This window comes from Podarcis filfolensis (assembly GCF_964270895.1).
Source record: "Podarcis filfolensis genome assembly, chromosome: 8".
Taxonomy (NCBI): domain Eukaryota; kingdom Metazoa; phylum Chordata; class Lepidosauria; order Squamata; family Lacertidae; genus Podarcis; species Podarcis filfolensis.
This window is the reverse complement of record NC_139611.1, coordinates 38,630,042-38,641,273: the sequence shown is the minus strand read 5'-3', so window position 1 is coordinate 38,641,273 and position 11,232 is coordinate 38,630,042. Positions and strand designations below refer to the sequence as shown.

Genomic DNA, 11,232 nt, shown 5'->3' with positions numbered 1-11,232 from the left:
AGGCCCCCACGACCCTGCTGTCAATCACAGCGAGGATCTCCAGCACGGTAGGGTTGACAACTACGGCAGGCTTGAGGATGACAAATCATTACCTAACTTTCCCGCTGTTCCCTCCCTCACCACTATCAGAAGGTTGGAAGGTAAAAATGACCTAGTCTTTATTGCATGCTCTGCCCTCTCTCTCTCTCTCTCTCTCTCTCTCTCTCTCTCTCTCTCTCTCTGCCTTGTGCCCTATGAGTCTATGCCCTGAATCATGATTATATGGTGGCAGATAAGACCTGGTCTAAATCAACTTAAATTGCATCCTCCGTTCAATAGTGTGTGGTTTATGGCAATCCTTAAGCAAACATTTTGAAAAGCACAGGCAACGACAGATGATCTAACATACTCTTTCTGCAGGACATGAAGTGTTGGAGGCTATCATGCCCTTTTACGTTCTAGGTTTTATTATAGGGTTTTAAATGTTGATATTTGTCACAAAGGATGCTGGAAGGAAAGTGCCACCATTTTGTGAAAGAAAAGCAAGTTTTCGGCTATGTGGAGGAAACTACATGAAAGCCACACATTCATAGGAAGCATGTGAAGCCACAAAGAAAGTTATCCAGGTGCTTTGAAGGCCACTGTTGGCTCTTAGACCAAACAAACAAACAAACCACCCCATATATTTCTGCTTGGGAAATATAATGGATATCCAGTGCTTCCCCCCCCCCCTGAAAAATAGGTGCCGGTACTCATCATGAAGTTGTTACAGTAAGTGCTACTCTTTGTAACCAAAAGAGAGAGGTGTGCTGGTACTGCGCACCCACTGAGTATATGCCATTGAAAATTCTGATGTCTGAACAACTATTGGAAAGGTGAAATGTAAAAGGAGTGGCAGGTGTTAAATATGGGTGACAAAGATGGCAATCCTTTGTACATATGTGCATGCAAGCACATTAACTTAGACCACAAGAATGATGGGGACAACAACTCAAAGTACTCAAATGCCCAGACTTTAATACCAGATGCAATGCATTACTGTATCACCTAGGGTTGCCATATTTGAAAAAGTAAAAAACCCCACAATTTTTCAATTGACTTGCCTAAGATCCAGGACACAGCGCCACCTTTTGAAAATGTATGGCAGCCCTAGTATCACCCACCACAATGGTGCAGAGAAGGATAATTGTTTCAGTCATTCCATTGTTGGCTCCGCTTTGATCCATTTCAGTGGGCTAATACAGTATTTGTTTATACTTTGGTATAAACTGGTATCTGGTACTAGTATCCACAGTTAGGACTGCTCATTTGGGGACTTTGAGTCTCTGGATTGTATCCAATGAAGTCATTGCACAAGCAGAAAGGCTTCTGTTTGTGCAGCGGATCTTCCTCTCCCCCCCCCATGTGGCCTCCCCCAAATTTGCTCTATGTTATCCCCCCAACCCTCTGGAGCAGATCTGGGAGGGGCACAGGGGACAGGGGGTTAGTAGAGGGAAGGAAAGGGAAGTTCCACTGCAAAAGCAGAAGTTATTCCACCCAAATAATTTCACTTGATTCAAACTATTGTCCCCATTGTTCATGTGAGCATACATTTGCACATTTAAAAATGGCAGCCATATTTGGATCACATTGCTGGCCACCACCATTCTGCTTCACTGGTGCATGTGGGAAAAATGGCCACCAAATTGAAATATGTATATTGGCATATGAACATGCATGTACACAAAATGCATTAAATAACACCACAAAAACAGAAGTGGGAGCAGCATCAGTTATGGGGAATGAAATCCAGGGGCACACTTTGAAACTGTGTGGGTGGCAGATTTGGAGTTTTGAACAAGAAACTTAAAGTGAGGCCCACAGCCCAAGATAGCGAGAAAAAGACCTTCATAGAATTAGTGTGTGCCTCACTGAAATTACACCCATGGAAAATTGAATGATTGGATTGTTATTTCAACTCTAGGCAAACCTACTCTGATATGCAGTCATGTTTCAAGAGAAAGAGGTGTGTGTGTGGGGGGGGTGCAATTTCCAGAAGGAAGGCTTTGGGCCAAAGGATTGTCAACTGCTTTCTCTGCCAAATTTCCTGAACTCAGATTCAACTCCATTAGTAGGGAGGCCCAGTTTAACCTAATAAATCCTTTAATAAAACAAATAATACAAATAATGGGACGAGCCAAAGCTGGTCTTTGAACAGCTCGACATCTTCTGTCTTTCTCTCTTTTTCATACTTGTGACCTCAATTCAGTCCTCAGACTGGCTAACCTTTTGCTGGAGGTCACTAGGCTCAACCTCTGATCGTTGTCTCTGACTTGCAGACCCCACATTACCACGTCAACATGTGACCTGTGAAAACACAAGATTGGATCTGTCTGGTCTGCCATCAGCCAGTGTGAAAACTGAAACAAAGACCACCCCTAAAATCTATCTTCAAGCAAGAACATTTGTTATCATGTGCAAGATATAAAATAATTAAGTTGTGCAATCAATTCCCTCTTTGTTTCGAAGAATAAGCACAGCACAGACTCCTTGGAAAGATAAGAGTTTTATGTTTTTTTATCCTTGGACTATGTACCAAGGCTTCCAGAAATGCCAGCATCAGCTCAATTAGGCGTTAATTAGTAGTTCTGATTTTGCTTGTGACTCTTCATAGTGGGTCTTGGAGAGTTATGTCACAGCAAAGCAACCAACCAACCAGGAAATGGGTATTTTTCAGACACATGGACAACTCACTAATGTAATGACAAGGAAGATGCCTAGATTCCCATTGATACATTACATAGGAAGTTGGATCTGCTAGCACTTCCTGCTTTGCCTGTCCAACATGGATTCTGCACAGTATTATGGAAGACCCGCTAACCCAATTTTCTTTATGCCCTTTTAGAGTTGACTGTGAGATCAGCTTTCCACACCCTGGGACACTCCATATGTTCTTGTGCTACAATTCCCATAAGTTCATTGGCCATGCTGTCTGGGGCTTATGGAACTTGTAGTCCAACAACATATGGAGGACACCAGGTTGGTGCCAACTAAGTTAGAGTGTGCAGAATCAAAACATTCCCACTTCCCAGTACCATGAGCAGAAACAGCTTCCTGAAGATGGCTGGTGGTGACATTTGAGTTTTCTTTCAGTCAATGCCAAACACAAACATTGCAAAAGTCAAACATTCCGAGCTCTAAAACATGAAGAACACTGGAGGCTGGCCTATTAAAGACAGACATTATGTCTCCTTTCTTGGAGTGTCAGCATGCTAAATGGGTACCAAATGCATCCTATAACTATGAATAGTAAACCCATTTTGGAGTAGGGACACAGGATCTTCAAAGACGGATGCCTACCCCAACACTACCTTTTCATACTTTATATCAGCTCTCTTCTTCTTCTTCTTTCCACCGTCAAAAAAGCCCAGGGAAACCTGAGAGCACCACCAACCCACATCTTTCTAAGAACTTTTGATGTGGCATCACACTAATATACTGTGTTGACACAGGACTTAGCTGTATTTGGAGGGAGTCGGTAATTTCCTCTTACTATTCTGTTCTTTGTGACAAGAGACAACAATGTTATTACCTAGCTTTTTGATGGGTATATTCTCTAAGGGATGGGGAACTTCAACCCTGGGGGCAGAACACAACCTTCTAGGCTTTTGTATCTGGGACTCTCACCAGCTCACGCTCCTTCTCCAGGTCACATCCCTCATCAGTTCTGCTTCATACCCTTGTTTGCCTGGCTGGACTGTGTCCCTGAATACTGACCATGCCTCTTGCCTGCCTAGATGGAGGATACAAAGAGATGTGGGACTGAAAACCTGTAGCTTTTGCATGAATGGAATCTACCCTGTTGCACAAACTTCCATTTGATCTCTCCAGCTTTTCCTCTGTTCCTGCCCAGGCCCAGATGGTTGCCCACAAAGAGATGTTACCCCTGGGCTGGAAAAAACTTTCCCAATCCCTATCCTCTAAGCATTCCTCTTAAGTCTTGAGCCAAAATCATTGAAATTAACCACATGGAAAAGACTACATCCAGTAGCTATTTCAGAAAGTTCACCACCCAATGTGATCTGTTTGCAGTCATTCTACGGAACTTTGACCTTTTTTTACTTACTGGATATCTTATAAAAATAAGATCACAGCTTTTGTGGGTACCATCCATGCCTTGGGGAACCGAAAATTCCTGGAAGTCTCTGTTTCGGGTGGATGTCACCTCGTGGAGATTCTAGGGTTGTAAATAAGCCTAACCACTCTTTCCTTCCTTCTCCCTCCCTCCATTCACTCATTCATTAAGAAAATGGTGAACTCATTCACCTTCACAAAAAAAACTTCATATTCTGTAGAATAGGAATGGGGAAGAAATTCCCTCCTGTTTCCATTTTCATGTGAACCTAACTAATTCATGCTTCCTGAAACAATACACAACCCAAAATTCAAGCTACAGTTTGAAATTTGCATTTTATGTTGCTATTTCCAACCAATAACATGCATATATTGAGGGACAGTGTGTATATATCCATGAAAATAAACAAAAGGCAAAATTTCTTGCAAAAATGTGTATATTGGGAGAAATTGCATACAAAATGTACATATTTTGCCCACTAAAATGCTGAAATTCTTTCTGCCAGGACTTAAAAAAAACCTCCAAAACAACTTCATAAACTAACATGGAAATATTGCAAATGGAAGTTAAAAAGAAAAAAGAAAACCTGAAGGGGGGAAATGGGAGGGAAAAAAATCCAATTTATTGACTTATTCATAGAATCACAGAACTGTAGAGTTGGAAGGGACCCCACAGGTCACCTTGTCCAAGCCCCTGCAATGCAGGATTCATAGGTAAAGAATCCTTGACAGCTGGTCATTCAACTTCCATTTAAAAACCACCAATGAAAGAGAACCCACCGCCTTCTGAGGTAATCCATTTCTCTGTTGAACAGCTTTTCCTGTCAGGAAGCCCTTCTTAACATTTAGTCGGAATCTCCTGTCTTGTAACTTGAATCCATTGGTTTGGATCCTGCCCTTTGGAGCAGCAGAAAACAAGCTCATTCCATCTGCCATTTGACAGACCTTCTGCTAATTGAAGGTGGCTATCATATCACCGACCAGTCTTCTCTTCTCCAAGCTAAATGTACCCAACTCCCTATTCATCCATCCTTACTGCAGATCAGGAATGGGGAACCTCTGGCCCCCAGATGTTGCTGGGCAACCATTCCCATTACTCCCACCCATTGACCAAGTTGGCTGGGGCTGATGGGAGATGGACTGCAGCAACACCCGGAGAGCTGCAGATTCCCCATTCTTACTACAGATGATGGCTGAGAAGAGAAGATTGGCAAGGTCAATAATCTAATAGATCTTCTCTGGATAAACTCAGTAGCTGAAATACAGAAGCCCATGGATGTCTTTGGGGGGGGACACATATAATTAGAAACAGTGTGCTGCCTGTGATAATCAGTGGTGTGAAATCAAATCATTAGAGTCTAATCTTATAACCGCAGCCGCAACACATTTACCCAAACCAGATGGCTGGGTAATCAGTTGCCTTGTCTCAGTAATATCATTTTGAATGTCCTGCATTGTATTGCATCCTGGAATGTTGTTTAGAGCCAGTAATCTCTTGCTGTTGTTAGTTATGTCTCCCCCATCACTAGCAAAGCTGTCGTTAAACTCAAGTCATGATCCGGATTGTAAAAGAGTGTGCCGAGTCTATGGTTCCTGTATGTGTGTGTGTACACAATGCTGAGGAAAATTCCTTCTTCCTGTGACTTCATTGTTCTGTTGGTTTGCTCCCCTCTTCTTTCTACCCCTTCCAATTTCCATTTTAAATAAAAGAATGTCAAAAAATATTAATTCCAGCATTGAAGCTGGTGCAGTTTGCCTTTGGGGAAGGGCTATAGCTCAATGGTAGAGCAACGGCCTTGGATGTAGAAGTTCCCAGGTTCAATTTGCAGCACCTGCAGGTAGGGTTGACAGAGAGAGAGTAATACTGAGCTGCTGCCAGTCAGTGTAGACAAAATAAGCTAGAGGAACTCTTCTTCAAAGAGTCCAAAGAAATTCAAAGAAAACATGAGCTTTGGAGAAAGCAGCCTGCTCTCTTTTCTTGGCCTGATTTTGGCAATTTCTGTAACACTTCTGCCTAAGAGGAATTTCCAGAAGATACAGTAGTGAAAAACACAAGTGGAAGCCAGGGAGACACAGACACTGATTCAGACACAGTTGACGGAAGTTTTCCATGGGGGCTGCGTCTGCCGGTGAGCTTCCTCTCACTCTGCTTGCTACAAACCCACACCCCATTTGTCAAACATTAATTTACAGGCCAAAATAAAATTGAAAGCCTGCTATGGCTCCAGGTCATAGCCACACCATACATTGAAGGCATACCCAATACACATTTAAAAGCTCATGGCTTCGCCCAAAGATTTCTTGGCACTGTAGTTTGTGAAGGATGCTGGGAATTGTAATTCCACGGGAAGTAATTTTGGGATTGGAGAGGATCGTGGTCTTTAAGTGTATGGTGTGGATGTGACCTCAGTCTACTCCACTTAGGACTTCCCCGAATACATTTCCCCAGAACACTTGTGTTTGCTCACCATAATACGGGAGACATCATCAAAAAGGGACAGAATGTCAACCCCTGTAAGAGCTCATATGTAAACAGGTGCTCAGAAAGTGCTATTTCTTCATCAATGCCAACAGAGAAAGCCAAACTGAGAGAAGGAATGTAGTGGTTAAAGTATCAGGCTATGAACTGGGAGATCAGGGTTCAAGTTCCCACTTGGCCAGGAAGCTCTCAGCCTACATGGCTTCAAATTGGGAGGGGAAGAACCATGTGACTGTCACTTTGAGCTCCTTGGGACCTGCTTAACCCACATACAGTGCTCTAGGTTCCCAAACCTATGAACTCATGGTTCAGAATAAGGCCTGACAGCAAGTGCTGAAAGTCAGCCTAAATTTCCATGTATACATATAATTCAGTACATGTAACTGTATGCAAGGTCTGCATATTTGTTTATTTATTGATTTTCCTCCAAGGAGCGCAAGGTAGCATACATGGTTCTCCCCCTCTTCAATTAATCTCCACAACAGCCTTGTGAGGTAGGTTAGGCTGAGAGGCTGTGACTGGCCCAATGGCCCAAGGAGAGCTTCATGCCCAAGTAGGAATCTGAACCCAGGTCCCAGTTTAGCACTCTAACCACTATACCACACTGGCGATTTTTTTAATGCATAAATTAACATGTGCAAAATTTATGCAAAGTTGTGCCATAGGCCAGTCTGCTAAGTCTGTTAAGTACCTAATGATTCCCCTTGGCTAAGTTTACCTGGTTGCATCTGCCATTCTTCATGTGACTAGATACAATATTTGTAGCTGAATCACAACAATTTGACTCAGTGGAACATTCTGAGTTATGGCTGGGAAAATACTGGTGCTGAATTGCTAGATGGGTTGCTGCATAGACTTGTGGCACTGCTTAGAACTTTTTAGCATATTTTTTCCCTTCGTAGGTTATAGATAGTTCTGCTGAAAGTCATTTCTGAGAAATAACAGATGTTTTAGCCTTATTTCAATCGCCGTGCTGGCTTTCTCTGTAAGGTAGGTGTCAGGGTGGAAAGCAGGAGAATTAAATCAGCCACAAAATAATATTATGCAATGTGGAGGATCAACAGTTTCTGGGAGCCAAGACGTGTGTGTGGAGATTTATTTCATCAATAGAAAACATATGTCTCTTGGGTACACCAGCTCTCCTTTGCTGTTCCTGAGACTGACTCACCGAAGGCAACTATTTCTCAACCAATCCAGGATTTATCCCTAACCCCATACAATATTCTGTCCCCAAAGGCTTATAAATAAATAAGGAGAGCAAGGTGATGACACAAGCTTTGGATAAGGATGCCACAATGATTCTTCCTTAAAAACAATATCTCTGCACATTTAGGATTGGGGAAGCTCAGGTCTAGGCACAAGATGTGGCCCTCCAGGCTTCTCCATCTGGCCCTTGAGACTCCCCTCCTAGGCTATTGTCCCCACTGCCTCTGCTCTGCATCAGTGCTTTTGCTGATAATGCCTCTTGCCTGCCTGGATGGAGGATGGAGAGGTGCATGGCTTTTGCACCGTACAAACACTTCCATTCATTGCTGCACCCACTTTTACTTTTGCCCACACCTACCATTGGCAAACGGCCCCTGGAAGATTGCTCAGGAGGCAATGGCGGCCCTCAGGCTGCAGAACGTCCAGGCAAGGGTTGTCAGCTAACCTTCCATCCAAGATGCTTGTTTTCCATTGGCAAGGAAACTGTGTGTGTACCTGAAATACCATCAGGTCCTGGAAAGACTCTGTTCACCCAGCCTGGCCATTGGTGCCTCCTGGACAGGGGAGAGTATAAGAAGACTTCCTCTTTCAACTGAGCCTTGCTTAAACCACTGTCTTCCTGAACCCTGGTGTATTCCTGTGTCCTTTGGTCTTGTTTCCTGACCAGTTGTCCCTGATTTCCCCTTCAATCCTGACTTGCTCTTTAGTTCTGGCTGCTGGCTTTCTTCTCTGGCTTTTGAAGGATCTCAGAGCACTACTTGCAGCCTGTGACAGTGATGGAACATTCAGTCATTTGGCTCCTACCTCATATATGTTGTTAAGATACATTGGTTAACCTGAATTAATTCTAAGGCTGAGTTCTGTAGCCCCAAAGAAAACATAGAGCACTGATTATAACGTGTGTGTGTGTACACAAATCAATACTAGGATGGAGACTCAACCTTAGAAAATGTTAGACCTTAGCAAATTGTCAGAAGGGATACCATAGCTTTGAGAAAACCCCTGTACTTGCCCATCCCATTCCACAGATCATTGATAGATATTTTGTGTTTAATAATTAGCTAGCTACTATTTGGTTGAGATGTGTGTCTTTTGACACAGTGTCATAAAATGCATAAATCTTAGCCAGTCCTTTCTTCAGAGTATGTCATAAATTGGCTGCTAACCATTTGCACTATTCTCTTGATTTATTTTCAGAACTGGGGCCAATATTTGGCTGAAACTGTGTAGGTTTAAGAGGGTGGGGAGAGAGGCCAACCGGCAATTGTAGTATGTCTTGCTGATGAGATGTTGTTAAGGACTCTGAAACCTCAGAAATGAATCCTAGACAGCAAGCTAATCCTGGGTTGCAAAACAAATACATTAGAGATTAAAGAAATAGTGAGGAGGGATTTTTAAGGAAATGATAGTGGCATGGAAGAAGTTTATACAATTATGCATGGCATGGAGAAAATGTATAGAGAAATTTTTTTCTCTTCTCTCATAACATCAAACTCATAGCCAACCAATGTAGCTGAATTTTGGAAGATAAAAGAAAGTACAGTGGTACCTCGGGTTAAGAACTTAATTCGTTCTGGAGGTCTGTTCTTAACCTGAAACTGTTCTTGACCTGAAGCACCACTTTAGCTAATGGGGCCTCCCACTGCCGCTGCGCCGCCGCCACGCTATTTCTGTTCTCATCCTGAAGCAAAGTTCTTAACCCGAGGTACTATTTCTGGGTTAGCGGAGTCTGTAACCTGAAGTGTATGTAACCAGAAGCATCTGTAACCCAAGGTACCACTGTACTTCTTCATGAAGCACATAGCTAAACTATGGAACTTGCTCCCACATGGGGCAGTGATGGCCACCCACTTGGATGGCTTTAAAAGAGGACTGGACAGATTCATGGAGGATAAGGCTATCAATGTCTAGTAAACCATGGTGGCTATGCTCTGCCTCCATAGTTGCTGGAATAACTAGAAACCCCAGGAAGGGAGAGTGCTCTTGAGCTTGAATCCTGGTTGCGGGTTTCCCACAAACATTTGGTTATCCACTGTGAGAACAAGATGCTGGACTAGATGGGCCATTGGCCTGATCCAGCAGGCTCTTCATATGTTCTTAAAACAACTATTTAAAACATTCAAAAAATCAAAACGTAAAAATATTTTCTGGTTCAATTTTTTTTTTAATTTTGAATCACTTATGGGGGGCGCCATACTCTTTTCAGTGCTTAGGGCCTCTTCTAAAGGTCTTAATGCAGTCCTGGCCAGGCCAAAAATGCAAACCATCCAATCAGTAAGATGATTGAGACAAAGTGCACTGAGAGCAGAGGTGACAAGAAGGAACGGGAGAGAAGCAGCGAGAGCAGTAAATGCCAACCCACAGCACAGCAATAAAATTAAGATGGCAAATGAGTAATAAATACATAATCTATTAAAAACTCTGGATGATAGGATTGTTTTCTGCCGGCACTTAGAAGTCAGAAAAGCCAACACTCCTCCGCCCCAACTGGGCATGGTATTATATATTGCCCCCTGGCTTCCATGTTTAGAACTTCTTTAATCTCTACTTGGTTGATCACCTGAACAAGCCTCTATGAAGAGAGAGGCTGCGTAAACATTATACCTTTGAAGCACATTTGAAACACACACACACCATCCCCACCCCAAGAATTCTGGGCCTTGCAGTTTACCCAGTTGCTATTCCCAGCAATCCTTCTCAAGCTACAGTGCCCAGAATTGTTTGAGGGGGGGGAATTTGCTTTAAGGGTCAAGTTTTACGTCTTGTTGTTGAGATTCAGATCTCTGAACAACTTGGAACCCAGTTTCCTCTGGGAACAGCTTACCATGCATATCCCTGCCTTTGATTCTTGAGAAATACGCTCTTAGTAGTGCCACATGCTCCCAAGGTCCATCTTATGTCTACTAAGACCGGGGTCTTTTGTGTGGTAGCCCCTGCTGCTTGCAATCAGGCACTCTGCCTTACCTGCTTGCCTGAAGCTCAAGTATGCTCATAGTTAAACAATGGAACTCTTTGACATAGGATGTGGCAAGGGCAACCAGCTTAGGTGGCTTTAAAGAGAGGCTGGACAAATTCATAGAAGATAGATCAACATATGGTTACTAGTCTTGATGGCTCTATATTACTTCCAAGGTCAAAGACCTCTGAACACCAGTTTTGGGGTGACATCAGCAGGAGAGGATGATTGTGCTTGTGTCATGCTTGTGGACTTCCCAGAGGCATTTAGTGACACCATGAGAAAGAGAATGCTAGACAAGATGGACCCTTGGACTGCTCCAGCAGGGCTCTCATTATGTTCTGAACTCCTGTGTTGATTTATGGAGGCTTTCTATGCATGGAACTTAATCAGCGTCGATCAGTTCTACAACCAGAGTAAGGCTGTTGTCAGTACTAGGAGCAGATGCCTCAATTTCTATAATAGAACAGGGGAAATCTTGAGCCCTTGTGGTCTATAA

General features: G+C 43.1%; 1 long non-coding RNA gene across 1 annotated transcript; it reads left to right on the top strand.

The window, feature by feature from the left end:
• Nucleotides 1-4: 4 nt before the first annotated feature.
• Nucleotides 5-2,464, top strand: LOC310768164. The gene is made up of 2 exons (XR_014551192.1): nucleotides 5-140; nucleotides 2,298-2,464. It is a non-coding gene; the product is annotated as an uncharacterized lncRNA (long non-coding RNA).
• The last annotated feature ends 8,768 nt before the right edge of the window (nucleotides 2,465-11,232 follow it).